The sequence below is a fragment of the Saccopteryx leptura genome, chromosome 5 (genome assembly GCF_036850995.1).
Source record: "Saccopteryx leptura isolate mSacLep1 chromosome 5, mSacLep1_pri_phased_curated, whole genome shotgun sequence".
NCBI lineage: Eukaryota > Metazoa > Chordata > Mammalia > Chiroptera > Emballonuridae > Saccopteryx > Saccopteryx leptura.
In genome coordinates, this window is record NC_089507.1 from 63,102,941 (window position 1) to 63,122,999 (window position 20,059).

At 38.8% G+C, this 20,059-nt stretch overlaps 1 protein-coding gene across 2 annotated transcripts in view; it reads right to left on the reverse strand.

Annotated features, from left to right (window-relative positions):
* RASGEF1B (RasGEF domain family member 1B) overlaps window positions 1-20,059 on the reverse strand; it is a 641,531-nt gene that overhangs the window by 413,914 nt on the left and 207,558 nt on the right. The gene's annotated exons all lie outside the window — the stretch shown is intronic.

Consider the following 20,059-nt stretch of genomic DNA (forward strand, 5'->3'; position numbering starts at 1 on the left):
GTGTACCCTGACCAGGGATCAAACCTGGAATGACCACATGTTGGGCTGACATTTTAGCCACTGAGCCAACTGGAGAGGCCTCAACATTTTTAATGTTGAGAAAAGAACTGTACTTTGTACAAATAAGGTTAAGTTCAATGGGCTAACAGAAAAACCATTTAGAGTTGAGGAGAAGTAGAACACCCTAAAATACAGTGTGTCCGTAAAGTCATGGTGCACTTTTGATTGGTTACAGGAAAGCAACAAAAGACGATAGAAATGTGAAATCTGCACCAAATAAAAGGAAAACTCTCCCAGTTTCATACCTATTCAGTGCAGTTCGATGTGGGCTCAGACACAGATTTTTTAGGGCTCCTTAGGTAGCTATCCTGTATAGCCTCTACAGACTCGTCACTGACTGATGGCCTACCAGAACGGGGTTTCTCCACCAAACTGCTGGTTTCCTTCACTGCTTATCCCACAGAGTAATGTTATTCCTATGTGGTGGTGCTTCGTTATAAACGCGCCGATATTCACGTTGCACTTTGGTCACGAATTCAAATTTAGCGAGCCACAGAACACATTGAACTTTCCTCTGTACCGTCCACATCTCAACTGGCATGGCCGTGGGCTGCTCCGCTGTATACATGGAGTTACCTCATCATCTGTGCATGCGCACATGCTGCCACATCACCCTACAGAAACTGGGGGAGGGTTTTCCTTTTATTTGGTGCAGATTTCACATTTCTATCGTCTTTTGTTGCTTTCCTGGGACTGGTCAAAAGTGCACCATGACTTTATGGACACACTGTATTTATATAACATGGTAGGAAAAAATATAAGATGTGTAGTTAAAAATACATAAATACACTGTTTTGAACAGTGACCCATACATACTACAATATGACTTTGTATAGTTACTGAACTTTCTGGGCCTCTGTTTTCTCTACTATAAAATGAAAACAAAAAGGCCCACTTCACCTGAAATCCATTCTTAAGATGGATTTGAGACACCACTAGGGCTCCCATCTTCTCCGTTGGCATCGATTTGGTCAATAAATCTTTCCTTACTCCAAACATTGATGCTTTGAGGTTTGACCTATAGAAGTGTTGGGAACACAGATGTCAGACCAGTAACATCACTTGACTTGATTTTCTGTCAGGCTAGTGGATATAGCATGTTATGGAATGAATTGTGTCCCCAGAAGATATATCCCAATCCATACTCTGGTATCTGTGAATGTGGTCTTATTTGGAAATAGGGTTATTGCAGATGTAATCAAGTTAAGATGAAGTTATAATGGATTGGTGGAATGTGGGGTCCTAAGTCCACTGACTTTTGTCTTTACAAAAATGTCTTGTGAAGATACAGAGAGACACACTAAGAAGAACACTGTATGAAGACAGACAGAGAGTGGAGTAATCCAGCCACAAGCCAAGGCATGCTGAGGAGTGCGGGAGCCACCAGAAGCCAGGAGGAGATGAGAAAGGATCTTTCCTTAGATCCTTCAGAGGAAACGTGGCCCTGCTGGCATCTTAACTTTGGATTGCTTGGCTTCAGAACTGCAAGAACATTAATTTCTGTAGTTTTAAGCCCCCTCCCCCCAAAAGAAGGCCAACTTTGCAGCGTGGTGAGGATTATATACAACTATATGCAAAGCACGTAGCTCAGACACCTGGTGGACATATGACAAATACTGCATTCTCTTCCATCTGAACTCCTTTTTAAAAAATTAGACTAGAAAAGAAACTTAAATCTGTCACAAAATTTTTAACACAGCACTGAACTCTAATGAATTAAGATGGATGGATATACTATAATATCAGATACAATATTTTACCACATAGAAGACAACATTGATATCACTGAAAAAGAAAATCTACTGCTAATTATAATTATATGTCACCATTGATCATATGAAGTGTCACAACTTCAGAAATGTTGAAATATAAAAACATATGCATATTTTCACAAAATCAGTGAAATACAGTAAGTGTCTAGGATTCCAGATAAGTTTGGAGATAAAATGGAAGCAAGACCAGGAAACAAAGAGACCCGTATTTCCTTCATCAGCTTACTCTCTTTCTCTTGAGGGGAAAATCAGGAAAGTTTAGGCCAAAGAGTCAAGCAATTGCTCAGTTGGGAGTTCCTTTAAATACTACTTTACCCAGTTTACACCAGGAACTAGCTATGCAGAAAGAGCATTTGAGAGAAAAGGCAAATGGAAGAAGTAAAGAACATTTTAGAAGGTTTTACCACCTTCTTTTTAAAACCATAGTTAATTTCCATCTTAGTGTTTTGTTTTATATCTCAGTTTAGTTGTTTCAAGTGCGTAGTTCTGTTCCTACAAGGAGACTACATGGTAGTTCTGAGACTTGTGGAATGACGCCGAGAGCTGTCCTGACCACTTAGTTATGTAACCTACAGCGACATTTAGCGGTGGCTCCCTCAAATTACAACTGGGTGTCCCAGAGGGGTAAGACAATTGCTCAAATGGAATGGCTAAGCAAAATTCTCCTCTATCACAATGTAAGTGGTGCCTCCATAATGTCGCCTGACAGAGGTGATTAAGGCGTCTTCTGGAGGTGGTGCTGGAAGTGGCAGCAGCTAATATCATCACAGTCATATTTTATATAGTTTGGTATTTTCTGCATACCTTGACTTCATAATAGAACCATAGGTCTGGAAGAGACCTTAGGAGATAGCTAATCCAATTCTCTCATTTGTGGATTAGAAAACTGTGATTCAAACATGCTAGCCCAAGGTCATACAGATAAGTAGGGGCAGATTCAGGCCTTTAGCCAGGCCTTCCAATTCCAAATGCATCGCGCTCTCATTTAAATTACTTTGCTGTTTATAAAAGACAGATTAGAACATCGGTTATGCATATTTTTCAGTATGTATTCCCTAAGTACTTAGTATGTGATGAAGTGTATTGAGAATGTTCTGTTAGAAGGTTTAAGATGAATTAGGGACAGCATGTAAAAAACAAAGTCAATGAAAACTAATAATTAATTTGTATATCTCTGACAACCCTATTAGCCCCATCTTACAGTTGAAGACACTGAGGCATAGGAAGTTTCTGGTAATTACTTAAAAAACAACAACAACCTAAAAGTTACCTGGAAGAGTAAATGCAGTCACAACATACTCCATGGTTCAGCTACAAATGATGGTAACAGAGGCTCAATAATATAAACCACAACCTTAGAACATTACCGTATTTGGAAGATGAGAAGGGTAATATATGTTGAAGAATGGGACCAGGGAGACAGAGATGCGGGACATCAGAAAACTACATTCTCAGTTTCTATAGTAGACATCAATGGGAAATACCTACACTGAAACAGTAGGACAAAAATAACAATATACACATCCAGACACGTGTATGGAGGTAAATCCAGATTTAAAAAAAGAAGAGTGTTGAAGTTGTTGTCTATGGAGAGTGGCTCAAAGTGGGGAGGGGTGTGATGGAGTACTGTTGTTTTTCATTATAAGGTTTATAGAACTATTTGATATGTTAAAATATGTATATTTATACTGTGACCAAATATAAAATCAAATTTAAAAGCCAAGACATAAGAAAGGCAAATTGCTAAGAATTTGCTTTCAAATTATGTGTAAAAAAGACAACAGTGTTTCAAAGTATCTCTAAATAAACTGAGACGGGACATTTTATCCAATGATGTAAAACATCAACCAGAGAGTTCATGTTTAAATAAAAGCTTTATTTCTGCAATTAAATACTGGGCAAATAAACACACATTGATATATTTTAAGTTGAAAAATTATTTGTGGATGTATTTATTTTTTTATGATTCTCCTCTTTAACTGAGCTTTTAAATTAACAAACCGGTATCCCAACCAGGTGAGTATAATCGTAGTGGGCACCATGGTGTGTTTGGGAGAGTGAGCTTAGAGCGGCAGGCTCTCAGCTGAGTCACTCTCTAGTGGTTCCCTTCAGCTGAAAAGTGCCATCTGTCCAGGGTCACTAACCCTTTTCCAATAATAGGTAATGTAATGGTATAAAGACTCACCCTTTTTGACCCAGGATGGAACATATTTCAACTCCCTCACAGGACATTGGGTCTTGTCCAAAATGTCCACAGAGACAGTTGGCCCACACTGACCCATCCACCTAAACCCATGTGCCATTGCCTGCTAGGCTACCAAGTTAAAAAGGTTTATTATTGGCTTGGCAATATAGCCACAACACAAATAATGGTCCAATAAAACATGATTGTAAATTTTTTTGTATTTTTCTGAAGTGAGAAGCAGGGAGGCAGAGAGACAGACTCCCTCATGCGCCCGATTGGGATCCACCCAGCAAGCCCACCAGGGGGCAATGCTCTGCCCATCTGGGGCCATTGCTCTGTTGCAACAGGAGCCGTTCTAGAGCCTGAGGCAGAGGTCATAGAGCCATCCTCAGTGCCCGGGCCAACTTTGCTTCAATGGAGCCTTGGCTGCAGGAGGGGAAGAGAAAGATAAGAAAGAAAGGAGAGGGGGAAGAGTGGAGAAGCAGATGGGCACTTCTCCTGTGTGCCCTGGCCAGGAATTGAACTGAGGACATTCACAAAATGTTCTACCACTGAACCAACTGGCCAGGGCCAACATGATTGGGGTTTTTTTTGTTTGTTTGTTTTTTTATTGAATCCAGAGAGAGGAAGGGGAGTAAGGGAGAGACAGAAGCATCAATCTGTTTCTGTGTGTGCCCCGGCCAAGGACCAAACAAGCCACCTCTGCATTGCAGGACAATGCTCCAGCCAAGCGAGCCATCCAGCCAGGGCATGATTATATTTTTAATGAATTAATTCTGTAAACCAAAAGTAGAAGTAAACATTATGAGCTATTAGAACCCAAGGATATTTTCTAAACATGGATGTTTGACAGGACCAAATATCAAGGACCATTTTGGGCATGAACCAAATATGGTCACAGACATCTTGGACAAAACCACATTTCAAGGACTTTTGGTATGGTCCAAATGCCTCTGTGGATGTTTTGAACAGGATATATGTCTGCTAACCGTGAAGTGCCGTCCAGCTCCCGGGTTCTCCAGAGGGCCAGCTGAGGCCTACACTGGAACTGCCCGGTCCTGCTTCCCTCCTTTCTCCTCGCCACAGGTGCTGGTCCCATCCTGGTGGCTCGCACTCCATGGGTTCCAAGTCAGGGTGTGTTTTCAAGGAATCTGACATAAACCAGCCATCGAAGAGCCCTTTTTATTGTTCTACTAGATACATTACAATCATTACTTTGGTTTAAGAGACTTTAAAGAAAAAGTCTCTTGACTCTTTTAGCATCTTTTATTTCATGTCCTTTTTCAGAGAGTTTTAATTGGTATGTGCCATGTACATTGATCTTATTTCATTTTAATAATAAATTTACCAAGAAAAGAATATTTTCTTTAATAATTACTACATTAAAAGTACAATGAAAAGTGAGGGGGGAGGGCAGAAGAGAATACATAATGAATACGAATAAATAAAACATGTATCTTCTTTTTTTTATAAATTGGTGGAAAAATCAAAATGTACAATGACTGTTGTACAAATTAGAATATAACAAAAAAGTAAAGCATATTGTGGCAGTTCAGAGAAAAGATGATTCTGTAGGTTTTGTGTTAATTTGATGGTAGAGGAGTGGAATAGCAGAGGAGGTAAATGAAGGTTGTTATAATGTCCTCCTAAACCCATTTAAGATCAGCTAGCTTTCAGCACTGGGTTATAGTTTGGTAGATGAAAGGGTAGAAAAGTAATTTCAGACAGATATAACAGAAAAGCTCAGAGGTGTAAACAGTGGCGGCAGCATTTGGGGAACAATACTAATCTAGTTTGATTGGAGTATTGAGTGTATTAAAAAAATAAGGAAATCATTTATTCCTTGGGGTGACCAAGTCAGTCATTATCTTTTGGGAAGGGGGAATCTACCTAGAAAAACATCTTCTTGTTCTGTCACACTTTTCAAATCAGACACCCTAGGAAAAGGACAGTGACCTTGACCAAGCCAAAGATCATCATATATCTTTGAATATGTCATCAGGAATGTTGGTGACTGCCCTTCAGGCTCCAGCAGAAAATGGACAACCATGAGGCACCTACCCGCTGTAGACGCATTTCTTTTCCATTGATCCACCACAGATAGACCACAGGGATTCTCAGACCAATCCCTCCCAAAGAGTTACCTTCAATATACAGAGTGAGGCAAAAGTAGGTGTATAGTTGTTCATATGAAAAATAACACAATAATTAATAAATAATAACACAAGAATAAACTCAGTTTCTCATACAACTGTAAACCTACTTTGACCCAAATATTGGGTTATAGTAAAAATCAAAACAAAAAAAAAAAAATAAAACAAACTATAGCTTCTTCAGGAAAACAAAAAGAAGTTTTAAATTTTTTTCATCCACTGAATTTCTATAAAATTATCTTCTAGTACCTTTAAATTCTTTTTTGCTATCATAAGATGATTTTTTTATAGAGAGTATTTTCATACTTGGTTATCTGTATTTCTGAGTTAAGTTTTATTGAAAGATATAATTTAACAACATGAAAGCAATTAATTTTCTGTGGTTATGTATTCTTCTTATTCAATACCCTCCTTTGAATTTTTCACTGCTATTCACTTCAGCCTAAACTCACAGACTGTCAGAAAACCATGCTCCACTTTTCCTTATGATGTAATGAGGGAGTTGTGCCCTCTTCCATTCCTGAAAATTAGTGGCCTCATCCCAGCAATCAATTTTTCAAAAAATTTCTAATCATACTTTTAATAGTCACAGCCATACTTATTATATGAAGGTGTTATATTTATAACTTTGGAATTGTTACAACTCACACACATAAATAACCCCCAAACAAACCTTTACTATATAAAGAAGACTTAGGAATATAAACTTCCCGGGCACTACTTCAGGTCACTGCATGGCGATGCTGCCATCTGACATCAGTTCAATTCCGGCAGTGATTCCACCTTGGCCTGTGTCATAGCATCTGTTATGTGCAATTCTTTGCATATTTTATTTTTTCCTGCCCCCATTATAAACCAAAATAAAACAAAGGTCAATTTATTTGCATGTTAAAATTAATAAGAAATAAAGATATAGCCTGACCAAGCAGTGGTGCAGTGGATAGAGTGTCGGCCTGGGATGCTGAGGTCCCAGGTTTGAAACCCCGAGGTCACCAGCTTGAGCACAGGCTCACCAGATTGAGTGCAGGGTCGCTGACTTGAGCATGGGACCATAGACATGACCCCATGCTCGCTGGCTTGAGCAAGGGGTCATTGACTCAGCTGGAGCCCCCTCCCTATATCCCCCCAGCCAAGGCACATATGAGAAAGTAATGAATGAACAACTAAGGTGCGGCAACTATGAATTGATGTTTCTCATATCTCTCCCTTCCTGTCTGTTCCTATCTCTCTTTTCCTCTCTTTCTTGCAAAAGGAAGGAAGGAAGGAAGGAAGGAAGGAAGGAAGGAAGGAAGGAAGGAAGGAAGGAAGGAAGGAAGGAAGGAGGGAGGGAGGGAGGGAGGGAGGGAGGGAGGGAGGGAGGGAGGGAGGGAGGGAGGGAGGGAGGGAGGGAGGGAGGGGAGGGAGGGAAGGAGGGAGGGAGGGAGGGAGGGACAGAGAGAGAGAAAGGAAGGAAGAAAGATCTCATCAAAATCATAATATAAAAGAGAGACTAGGATAAGATGCCCACTAAAACTAATGTTTGATGTTATACTAAAAGCCAATGCAATATGAAAAGGAAAAGAAATAAGAATAACTATTGGAAACAGAGACAAAAGTGTTATTGTTTGCAGACCACATAATAGTCTTCTTTAAAAAATCAACAGCCCTAAGAACTAATAAGAGAATTTAGTAAAGTAGCTAACTAAAAATCGATGTGTAAAAATCTATAGATTCCTTATATCCTAGAAATTACATGAAACAGGTAAACTCCTAAATATAAACCTAACAAGAAATGTGTCAAACCTATAGGAGGTAAACTATTGAACTTCAGTGACGGTCAGAAAAATCAATGGTGATAAATAGCATATTCTGGGGAGGAGGGAGAAGCAAATTTTAACATTATCAAAAGTGACAAATTCTAACCTTCAATCAGGAAATGATATAGCTATAGCATTTAACTTCTTAAACTTTACTGAAAACAAAAGGGCACTATACCAATTCTCTCTTTAGAAGTAATTGATAATTGCTGTTAGAAAGTATTATAGAAGAGTAGATTGCCTAAATTCAAATGCAGTTATTAGTAGAGCTATTAATAAAAAAATAAATTATCATACAATTAAAACTATTAGTTATGAAGAGAAATAAAAACAAGATGAGTAAAAACAGGACTCTACATGTTCTCCCAATGATGCACCTTAGCCTTGGATTATTGTCAACTCCCCGTGTCAGACTCTAGGCCAGTTTGTTTATGGTGGCCGGCCAAGAAAGTCTTCTTTGGTGTCATGTTACTCTAGCCAAATATCAGCATGGGGACATCCTGTGTTGGTAATCTCTAGCTAACTTACCAGCGTTCCAGAAACTCCACATAAAGTTAAAATTGTTCATGTCTGCTCCCAACCAACAGAAAGTCACAAGTTTATCATCTCAGTTGGCAGATCTTTAGTGTAAAGTTCTATATATAGTGACTGTGACCTTCACCTTCAGAGGGTTCACAGTTCCCAATTCAAGAAAAGGTTTGGATTTATTCTATGGTTCAGCATATGTCTGTTTGACTGCACAATGGGACAGAAATTTTGCCAAATAACCTGGCACTCTTCACCCTGGCTTTCAGAAGATGAAAAATTATAGAACCATTTGGAGCAAACTGACAAGACAATAAATTGGTATGTCTCCCAAATACTGTCTTAACTCAGAATGAAAACAGACTTGGATAATTTCCCAATCTTCAGTAATTCAATACAATATATAAATATTAATAAATTATTTTAAAATACATAGAAGGAAAGAGTAAAAGATGCCAAAACCTTCTAGGTTGCTGGTATAGAAGCTACCCACCCACCTGCTATTTAACATTTGTTCAAAAGGAGGAAGAAATATTTCAAAGTGATTGTATTTGTCATTCAGGTTAAATCCTGAAACTATAATCAAAATTGTGGTTTTCCTCAGTCTCTCTCTTGCTCACTCATCATATATTTGTGCACAGTGTCCAGGACAATGCCTGCCCAAATAAGTACTCAACAAATAATAATAAAGGTTGAATGAACAAACAAATTTAATCTCTCTCTAGAATGAGCTCAAGGTGCTTCGCCCATTTTCCTACTCCTGCTCCTAAGAGATCATGTGATGGAGATGGTGGAGGCAAGGGCAATACTGGGTCACAGAGGGTGAATTTCACTATGACAAGGGTTAAAGGTCTGCCCTCTGGGTAATTTGGTAATTTAGAATCCTCCCTTCTAGGATTTTCTCTTCTGCCCTCTTTCTTTTGAATTCCCAATTCCTGTTTCACAGCAGGGGGTGCCGTTCTTCTCTTTTCTGTCCTCTTCCTTCATTGCCTCCACATCTCCTCCTTAGAAGGGCAAGCGGAAACTGGAGCTCTATAAAGCTGCTGTGAGGGTCCCAGGATGTGCCTCTGTGGTTTGTAGATTGTTTTTGAGTTAAAGGCAACTTCAGCCTTGGGTTTAAGAGAAACTTCTGCCCCCAACCCCAAACCTTGACTACCTGGAAGAATTTGAATTAGAGTCCATGCCCCTAAGATTATTAGAGATAATTCCTTTTTACCTAACCATAGGACAGGGCAAACTTCTGTTTACTAAAGTTCTGCTCTTCTAATCATCCTACAATGATCTTTGGAGCCCCCAAGGCACCTTACCTCATCCTTAGCTTAGGATTTCTTCTAAGATGACCAATCGGCTCCTTTAGGGAGGTCAGTCCTTCTTTTGTAAGTTACGTCTTCCCTTGAAAAGTGTTTTCCTACATGTCCTCCTTTTTGATATTGGAAGACTAATCTGTAAATGTCTGTATTCGATCGATACAGTCGATCCATTGCGTGTGATATAACGTAATTGTATCTAAATGAGTACATTTTTCTCACAATTAAAAATTATTAGACATGTAAGCATAATTATAAAATATTACAAATGTTTTTATTACATATTTATCATATTATAGTATATTATTGTTGCAATGAATAAAATGTTTCTTTTATTTACGATATTGTTTACTTCCATTTATTTTTGTCCTCCTTTTCATTGTTAAAAAGTTGGTCACCTTATTAGATCCCCATGTTCCCTTCCTCCCTCTGAATCTCTCCTGCATGTGAGGTCCCTGGCCCTCATATATGTGGGCTTCCCATACATATGTACCTTTTAATTTGGTTACTCTCTCTTGCTAATCGGTCTCGTGTCTCTTTGATTATTAGACCAGCCAGAAGCAACTTGAGAACAGAGGAAAGCTTCCTCCTCCCCCAAACTGCCCTACTCCTTTGGTGAGAAGCTGGCCAGAGACACGTCCTCCTTTTCCTTTAGTCCTCTTCTCTTGCTTCCTCTGACCACCCTGATGGACACATGGTACAGAGTGAAACTCAAAGAAAGAGGCTGAGTAAGCAGCAGGGCATGTTTTCAGTCTGAACCTCACACCTACTTGGGGGAAGGATGTCATACGCATTGCTGTTCAGGAGAACTGGAGACTACAGTATAGTTTCTGACCCCAAACCTTAGACAGTAGTAAGGAGAATGCATTTATCTGGCCTTGCCTTTTGTAAATAATGCACAAATATATGTGTGGATGAATAGATAGACAGGTAGATGATAGATAGATGATAGATAGATAGATAGATAGATAGATAGATAGATAGATAGATAGATCTAAATAACATATACCTATATATCTTTATAGCTCCTTAACTTTTGGTAAATAGCTAGTTAAGAATTTAAAGCACCTGATTATGGTCCAAGTCATCTTGACATAATTAACACATAAATATATAGATCAGCAAGAATAGCCTTAAATAAATGGAATTAATCCATTAGACTTCAGAGTGATAAATTCAGTATAACAATAGAGGGCATTACTGTAAAAGTGTATGAAGTAAAATAAGGGAAAGGGTGAAAACTAGACAGAGACCAGGAGAACAGGACTGTCTCTGAACAAACCTAGCTTTAAGTTCATTCACATTTTCAATCAGGTAGCCAACTGACCTCTATGACCCAAGTGAACTTCACTATGAGTACAAACAGAACCTGGCCGCAGTTCTTAGAAGGCCCCAATCTCATCTAAAGTTATATCCACTTCCAGACCGATTACCTTTCCTACATTTGGAACACATTAACACTCACTACAGACAGCTAATTGCTAATGTTTATATTATATTACTGCTGGCAATTTATTTTGCATGTAGATAAGTTTTATAGGCACCACTTTCCCTTTTAGAAAAGTCTTTAACCCTGGCCAGTTGGCTCAGAGGATAGAGCATTGACCCAGTATGCAGACGTCCCAGGTTCAATCCCCAATCAGGGAACACATGAAAAGTGACCATCTGCTTCTCTTTCCCTCCGTTTTCCCCTTCTTTCTCTCCCTCTTGCAGCCAGTGGCTCAATTGGTATGAGTGTTGGCCCCAGGTGCTGAGGATAGATCAAGTTTATTAGAGCATCGGACCCAGATGGGAGTTGCTGGGTGAATCCTAGTCAGGGTGCATGCGGGAGTCTGTCTATCTCTTCTCCTTTCACTTAAAAACAAAACAAAGAAAAAAAGTCTTCAAAAAATAGCCAAAGCTTATATGAGCTGAGGAGCAGCTACTTTCTACTAGGGGAAAGTTGTATGAGAAATTAGGAAGGTCAGCTAGAAAAGAAGACATTTATACTGCTACTACAGTTCTTAAGATGCCCTTTGTGGCCCTGGCTGGTTAGCTCAGTGGTAGAGCATCGGCCTGGCGTGCAGAAGTTCCGGGTTCGATTCCCGGCCAGCGCACACAGGAGAAGCACGCATCTGCTTCTCCACCCCTCCTCCTCTCCTTCCTCTCTGTCTCTCTCTTCCCCTCCGCAGCCGAGGCTCCATTGGAGCAAAGATGGCCTGGGCACTGGGATGGCTCCTTGGCCTCTGCCTCAGGCGCTAGAGTGGCTCTGGTCGCAACAGAGCTACGCTCCGGAGGGGCAGAGCATCGCCCCCTGGTGGGCGTGCCGGGTGGATCCCGGTCGGGCGTATGCGAGAGTCTGACTGTCTCTCCCCATTTCTAGCTTCGGAAAAATACAAAAAAAAAAAAAAAAAAAAAAAAAGATGCCCTTTGTTATTTTGTTTGAAAAGAATTATTGAAATAGCAAAGCCATAACATGTTAATTTACATCATCTTAATTCTAATTTTCTCATTATAGAGTTTGTTATCACTCAGAACTGCTCTGCTTCTAAAATCCTAAACTATGATATAATGTTCTATGGTCACAGTCATCTGTCCAACTATCTGCATTATTTCCCTGCACAATTCCTGTTCTTCCAACTATTCGAAACTCCCAAATCTATATTTCCATTCATAGTCTACTACTATTCCAAACCCATACATAATCCTCTTAGATTTCTTCACCTGGGTGATTTCTAGACATGCAAACTCGGCATATCTAAATTAAATTTATCGCATTTCACCATGAACCCTGTTTTCTCCTTGAGCCCTATCCTTCACACAAACCAAACTCCTCATTGTCCACTGAATCAGCACTCTTAATGTCTCTTGACTCTATGTGTTTGCTGATATCTTTCCCTAAACTGATCTTATACCCCCTCACTTCTACCCAATCCCTTTCTATTTCTCCCCCACAACATCCCTATTCAACATTCACTCATCTCTCAGGACACATTTCTTTTTTTTTAAATAATTTTATTTTTTTAATGGGGTGACATCAATAAATCAGGATACATATATTTAAAGATAACAAGTCCAGGTTATCTTGTCATTCAATTATGTTGCATACCCATCACCCAAAGTCAGATTGTCTTCTGTCACCTTCTATCTAGTTTTCTTTGTGCCCTTCCCCCTCCCCTTTCCCTCTCCCTTTCCCCCCTCCCCCCCGTAACCACCACACTCTTATCAATGTCTCTTAGTTTCACTTTTATGTCCCACCTACATATGGAATAATGCAGTTCCTGGTTTTTTCTGATTTACTTATTTCACTTCATATAATGTTATCAAGATCCCACCATTTTGCTGTAAATGATCCGATGTCATCATTTCTTATGGCTGAGTAGTATTCCATAGTGTATATGTGCTGCATCTTCTTTATCCAGTCATCTATTGATGGGCTTTTTGGTTGTTTCCATGTCCTGGCCACTGTGAACAATGCTGCAATGAACATGGGCTGCATGTGTCTTTATGTACCAATGTTTCTGAGTTTTTGGGGTATATACCCAGTAGAGGGATTGCTGGGTCATAAGGTAGTTCTATTTTCAGTTTTTTGAGGAACCACCATACTTTCTTCCATAATGGTTGTACTACTTTACATTCCCACCAACAGTGGATGAGGGTTCCTTTTTCTCCACAGCCTCTCCAACATTTGCTATTACCTGTCTTGTTAATAATAGCTAATCTAACAGGTGTGAGGTGGTATCTCATTGCAGTTTTGATTTGCATTTCTCTAATAACTAAAGAAGATGAGCATCTTTTCATATATCTGTTGGCCATTTGTATTTCTTCCTGGGAGAAGTGTCTGTTCATGTCCTCTTCCATTTTTTTATTGGATTGTTTGTTTGTTGTTGAGTTTTATGAGTTCTTTGTATATTTTGGATATTAGGCCCTTATCTGAGCTGTTGTTTGAAAATATCATTTCCCATTTAGTTGGCTGTCTGTTTATTTTGTTATCAGTTTCTCTTGCTAGGCAAAAACTTCTTAGTCTGATGTAGTCCCATTCATTAATTTTTGCCTTCACTTCTCTTGCCTTTGGAGTCAAATTCATAAAATGCTCTTTAAAACCCAGGTCTATGAGTTTAGTACCTATGTCTTCTTCTATGTACTTAATTGTTTCAGGTCTTATGTTTAGATCTTTGATCCATTTTGAGTTAATTTTAGTACAGGGGGACAAACTGTAGTCCAGTTTCATTCTTTTGCATGTGGCTTTCCAGTTTTCCCAGCACCATTTATTGAAGAGGCTTTCTTTTCTCCATTGTGTGTTCTTGGCCCCTTTATCAAAAATTATTTGACTATATATATGTGGTTTTATTTCTGGACTTTCTATTCTGTTCCATTGGTCTGAGTGTCTATTTTTCTGCCAATACCATGCTGTTTTGATTGTCATGGCCCTATAATATAGTTTGCGGTCAGGTATTGTAATGCCCCCAGCTTCATTCTTTTTCTTTAGGATTGCTTTGGCTATTGGGGTTTTTTTATAGTTCTATATAAATCTGATGATTTTTTGCTCCATTTCTTTAAAAAATGTCATTGGAATTTTGATGGGAATTGCATTAAATTTGTATATTGCTTTGCGTAATATGGCCATCTTGATTATATTTATTCTTCCTAACCAAGAACAAGGTATATTCTTCCATCTCATTATATCTTTTTCGATTTCTCTTAACAATGGTTGATAGTTTTCATTATATAAGTCCTTTACATTCTTTGTTATGTTTATTCCTAAGTATAATATTTTATTTTTTTTGTTGCAATTGTGAAGGGGATTATTCTTTTGAGTTCGTTCTCAATTGTTTCATTGTTGGCATATAGAAAGGCTATTGACTTCTGTATGTTAATTTTGTATCCTGCGACCTTACTGTATTGGCTTATTGTTTCTAGTAGTCTCTTTGTGAATTCTTTGGGGTTTTCGATGTATAGGATCATATCATCTGCAAAAAGTGATACCTTTACTTCTTCTTTTCTGATATGGATGCCTTTTATTTCTTTGTCTTGTCTGATTGCCCTGGCTAGAACCTCTAATACCACATTAAATAAGAGTGGAGAGAGTGGACAACCTTGTCTTGTTCCTGATTTAAGGGGGAAAGCCTTCAGTTTAGTGCTATTTAATATGATGTTAGCTGATGGTTTATCATATATGGCCTTTATCATGTTGAGATATTTTCCTTCTATACCCATTTTGTTGAGAGTCTTAAACATAAAATTGTTTTGTATTTTATCGAAAGCCTTTTCTGCGTCTATTGATAAGATCATGTGGTTTTTGTTCTTTGTTTTGTTGATCTGGTGTATTACGTTAACCATTTTACGTATGTTGAACCATCCTTGAGATTCTGGGATGAATTCCACTTGATCATGATGTATTTTTTTTTTTTTTTTGTATTTTTCTGAAGCTGGAAACGGGGAGAGACAGTCAGACAGACTCCCGCATGCATTTAACCAGGATCCACCCGGCACGCCCACCAGGGGCGAAGCTCTGCCCACCAGGGGGCGATGCTCTGCCCCTCCGGGGCGTCACTTTGCCGAGACCAGAGCCACTCTACCAAGGAGCCATCCCCAGCGCCCGGGCCATCTTTGCTCCAATGGAGCCTTGGCTGTGGGAGGGGAAGAGAGAGACAGAGAGGAAGGAGGGGGGGGGTGGAGAAGCAAATGGGTGCTTCTCCTATGTGCTCTGGCCGGGAATCAAACCCGGGTCCCCCGCACGCCAGGCCGACGATCTACCACTGAGCCAACCAGCCAGGGCCAGTATTATTTTTTTAATATGTTGTTGTATTCGATTTGCTAGTATTTTGTTCAATATTTTAGCATCTGTATTCATTAGAGATATTGGTCTGTAGTTTTCTTTTTTTGTGCCATCCTTGCCTGGTTTTGGTATGAGGGTTATGTTGGCCTCATAAAATGTGTTTGGAAGTATTGCTTCTTCTTCAATTTTTTGGAAGACTTTCAGTAGAATAGGAACCAAGTCTTCTTTGAATGTTTGATAAAATTCGCTGGTATAGCCGTCAGGGCCTGGACTTTTATTTTTGGGGAGGTTTTTAATGGTTTTTTCTATTTCTTCTCTACTAATAGGTCTGTTTAGGCTTTCTGCTTCTTCTTGACTCAGTCTAAGAAGGTTGTATTGTTCTAGGAATTTATCCATTTCTTCTAGGTTGTTGAATTTAGTGGCATAAAGTTTTTCATAGTATTCTACAATAATTCTTTGTATATCTACGGTGTTCAGGACACATTTCAATTATTACCTCTTTTCTTAATTTCTTCCTTACTCGGGTAGATGGCCACTCCTTCTGTGAGTAACTTGAGCAATGAAGCAAAAATTAGTACTACCACCATACAGGTAAAAAGACTGCAGAAAATTATAAACCATTTTCAAATCCAAAAGAAAAGTTAGGAGACTTGAGACCTGACATCATGCTCATGTACTGGGTTATAGCCTCTGTCAAGCATAGACTGAGGTGGAGCGTGTATACGTTCTATCAACTTGGCCAAGTCTAGGAAATGGGAAGAGGGAGAAGTGGTAATAGGCTCAGATAAACCTGGTTAGAGAAGTGAGGTGAGTATTGGATTGGAAACGTGCTCTGCACCTCTACTTGTGTAACAGTGGCCCCAGAATTAATATAGTCATTACCTTTTCCCTTCTTCCGCTTTACCAGAGAAATGGGTCTTCATGGCTAACACAGCTTTTGTTACACTGATTCAAGGTACAGGATGAACTGGAGAAGAGGAAGAGTCAGAACAGCTAATGTGATTTGTATCAGAACAGAAAAAAAAGGAGCTGTAGAGGCGAGGAGAGAAGAAATCAAGAAATGCAAGGAAGACTAAGAGACAAAAGCAATGCAGACTCTGCGGTGGAGTCGTTTGAGGAAAAGAGTTTTAGGAATAAGTCCAAAGCCACGTGACATATCCTATATCATTGAATCTAAGACGCCATTGCTCATAAAGAACATCAGTATGTGTTTTATATGTTAATGAAATATAGAATTAGCAAGATAGGGAAAGGGTTTTTGTTTCCTTCTTTGCGCTGTATAAAAAAGGCTACAGACAATTTTGACACACGTAAAATTTTAAATCATTTTTAGCACTTTTTAAAATATATATTTATTGATTTTGGAGAAAAAGGAAGGGAGAGAAAGAGAGACAGAAACATCAATCTGCCTCTGCATGTGCCCTTACCGGGGATTAAACCAGCAACATTTGTGCATTGGGATGATGCTTTAACCAGCCAAGCCATCTGGCCTGGGCTATTTAATGAAATATCAGATAAGAATTTGGGGGTGGGTTTTGCTTTGTCTTTTAGTTTTTGCTTTTTTTTTAAGTGACAAACTTCATAGATTAATTTAAAGTCAGCTCAGCTTTACATAGTTACTTCATTTTTTTATTTTATTTAATAATAATATTTATTATTATTATTATTTTAGAGAGAGAGAAAGAGGAAGTGAGAGAAGTAAGAAACATCAGCTGGTAGTTGCAGCACCTTAGTTGTTTGTTTATTAATTGCTTCTTATATGTGCCTTGACCGGAGGGCTCTAGCCAGTGATGGGATTTAGCTAGTTCACACTGGTTCTGCAGAACCGATACATAATTTTTTGTTGAGTTCACCAAACTGGTTGTTAAAATGGCACTTGTAAGTCAAGATTCTCTTTAAGGTGGGTACCTGGGCAGCCGCCCAATGTGGAAATTGGAAATTTACATTCCTTACTCTTTTTTTAATGTTTGTATTTTAAGTGCCAGTAGTAATGTTCACTCCGTTAATAGGGGGAAAAAATTGATGGAACTATGCTTGTAATATTTATTTATTTATTTCATGAAACTCATTATACCTTTGATGAAATACTACATTTTAATTCCCTAGCATTTGTAACTTCAGTAAACAAACATATAACATGAAGAGAGAAAGTGCCAAACAACCAGGGGGTGACAAGCTATCACTGGATATATCTTAAATAACAGTTTTATTGTTTTATGTCAGGTGTTATTTAATATTTTTTCATTAATATCTTAAACCTCTTTTTTATAACATCATGTAGTGTTGTGTACCTCTTTTATTCTTATTTGAGTACTAAATGCATGAAATAATAAACTACCTTTTGGTATATCATTTTTTTATACTTAAAGCAGTCATTAGGACAGAGAACCGGTTGTTAAGTTATTTGAATCCATTACTGGCTGTCCAGGCACATATGGAAAGCAACCCCTTGTTCAAGCCAGCAACCTTCGGGTTCAAGCCAGTGACCGTGGGGTCATGTCTATGGTTCTATGCTTAAGCTGGTGAGCCTGTGTTAAAGCTGGTGAGCCTGCACTCAAGCTGGCAACCTCAGGGTTTCAAATTTGGGACCTCAGCATCCAAGGCCAACACTCTATCCACTGTGCCACCATTGGTCAGGCTGGAGCCCTTTTTAATCTTAAAAAATACAGACTTTTCAGATTTCTCTTCCCATATTCCTTTCTAATACCAAGTTGAAAAGGAATGATACCTTGAGTAATGATAATAGCTAATACAGTTTAACACTTTGATCTAAACTTTTAAAATTAATTAACTCTTTTAGTTTTCACACACACACACACACACACAAAAAAAAACTTTATAAGACACATATAATGCATTGTATCTATTAAGACACAGAAAGCTTAAATAATTGCCTGAATTTATATAACCAGTAAGCGGCAGAGCCGGTTTTCAATCCAGGCAGCTGAGATCTAGTGTCCAGGCGTTAACTGCCATATTCTCCTGCCTCATGCTGTGAAGAATACACCAAATGGTTTCCCTAAATGGAAGCCATTTATTTCTCTTCCACGTGAATCAAGCCAATCACACTCTGTCTTTACATAGTATACTTCAGTCAGCAGATACACACCCAAGTGCCTAGGGTAATTAGGAAACAAGTTACTCCTAAACCAGCTAATCGCTGAAACTTGCACAGATAAAAAGAATACTATTAGACAAAATGAAGATTGGATTTCCTACAACTATAGGTATTTAATTCTGGAAACCAACTATCAAGTACATGTAATCAAGAAACACAGTTTAAGTTAGAGGACAAAGTAAAGACTAAAAGACACTGGTGAGAAAGTCACAAAGACTGAAGATTTTCTTAATTTTAATACTAAATTATGTAAATCATATGCAAAGCTGCATGAAGATAGGGAGAAAGAAGCTGTGGTGGTTTTTCTTCCCTTAAGCCTTATGTAAACACCTTCTGGAATGAACAGTGAGGGTATTGAATGTGAATTTTACAATAGTATGATTTTGCAAGGTACTTTAAATCTCACTTAAAGAAAACAGAATTAACCACATATTAAAAAGTGTACATGTTATAGTTTTATTTATTTTTGAGAGAGAAAGAGAGAAAGAAGGGGAGAAGTGGGAAGCATCAACTAATAGTTGCTTTCCGTATGTGCCTTGACCGGGCAAGACCAGGATTTCGAACCTGTGCCTTCAGTGCTCCAGGTCGACACTTGATTGACTATGCCACCACAGGTCAAGCAAAAAATGTACATGTTATTGAAAAAGCTGTAAATCCTTTATTATTTTGGTCATTAAAAAAATTTTTTTTCCTGAAGTTAGAAGCTGGGAAGCAGTCAGACTGATTCCCACAGGAGCCCGACTGGGATCCACCCGGCATGCCCACCGGGAGGAGATGCTCTGCCCATCTGGGGCATTGCTCTGTTGTGGCTGGAGCCTTTATGACTCCTGAGGTGGAGGCCATGGAGCCATCAGTGCCCAGGCCAGCATTTCTCCAATGGAGCCTTGGCTGCAGGAGGGGAAGAGAGAGATAGTAAGGAAGGAGCTATAATTGTTAACCCTGGCTTGATGGCTCAGTTGGTTGGAGAGTCATCCAGTACACCAAGGTTGCAGGTTCATTACCTGGTCAAGAGACCAAAAAAAAATTTATTTTAAGTACCTTCTGTAACTCTTCTATTGTATTTCCAGATATCTGCTTTCATACAGTGTATCATATCCCTTTTGCACTAGTACTAAAAGGCAGAAATATCACTTATATCAAAAGTTAAGTGTGTCACACCAGAATTGGTATTACAAAATTTGTGAAAAGACTCAATCTGACTATGAATAGATTCTAACCCATATACCAATAAGTTGGATTGTAACAGGTTATATTTGACTCACTGAGGTCATTTGCATTGGTTCACTCCTTTATAGAGAAACAACTATTTTGATGTTATTTTGATTTAAGATGAACACTATTACATGAAAAAGCCTACTCTTCAACCTGTTTCAGTAACAAGACAG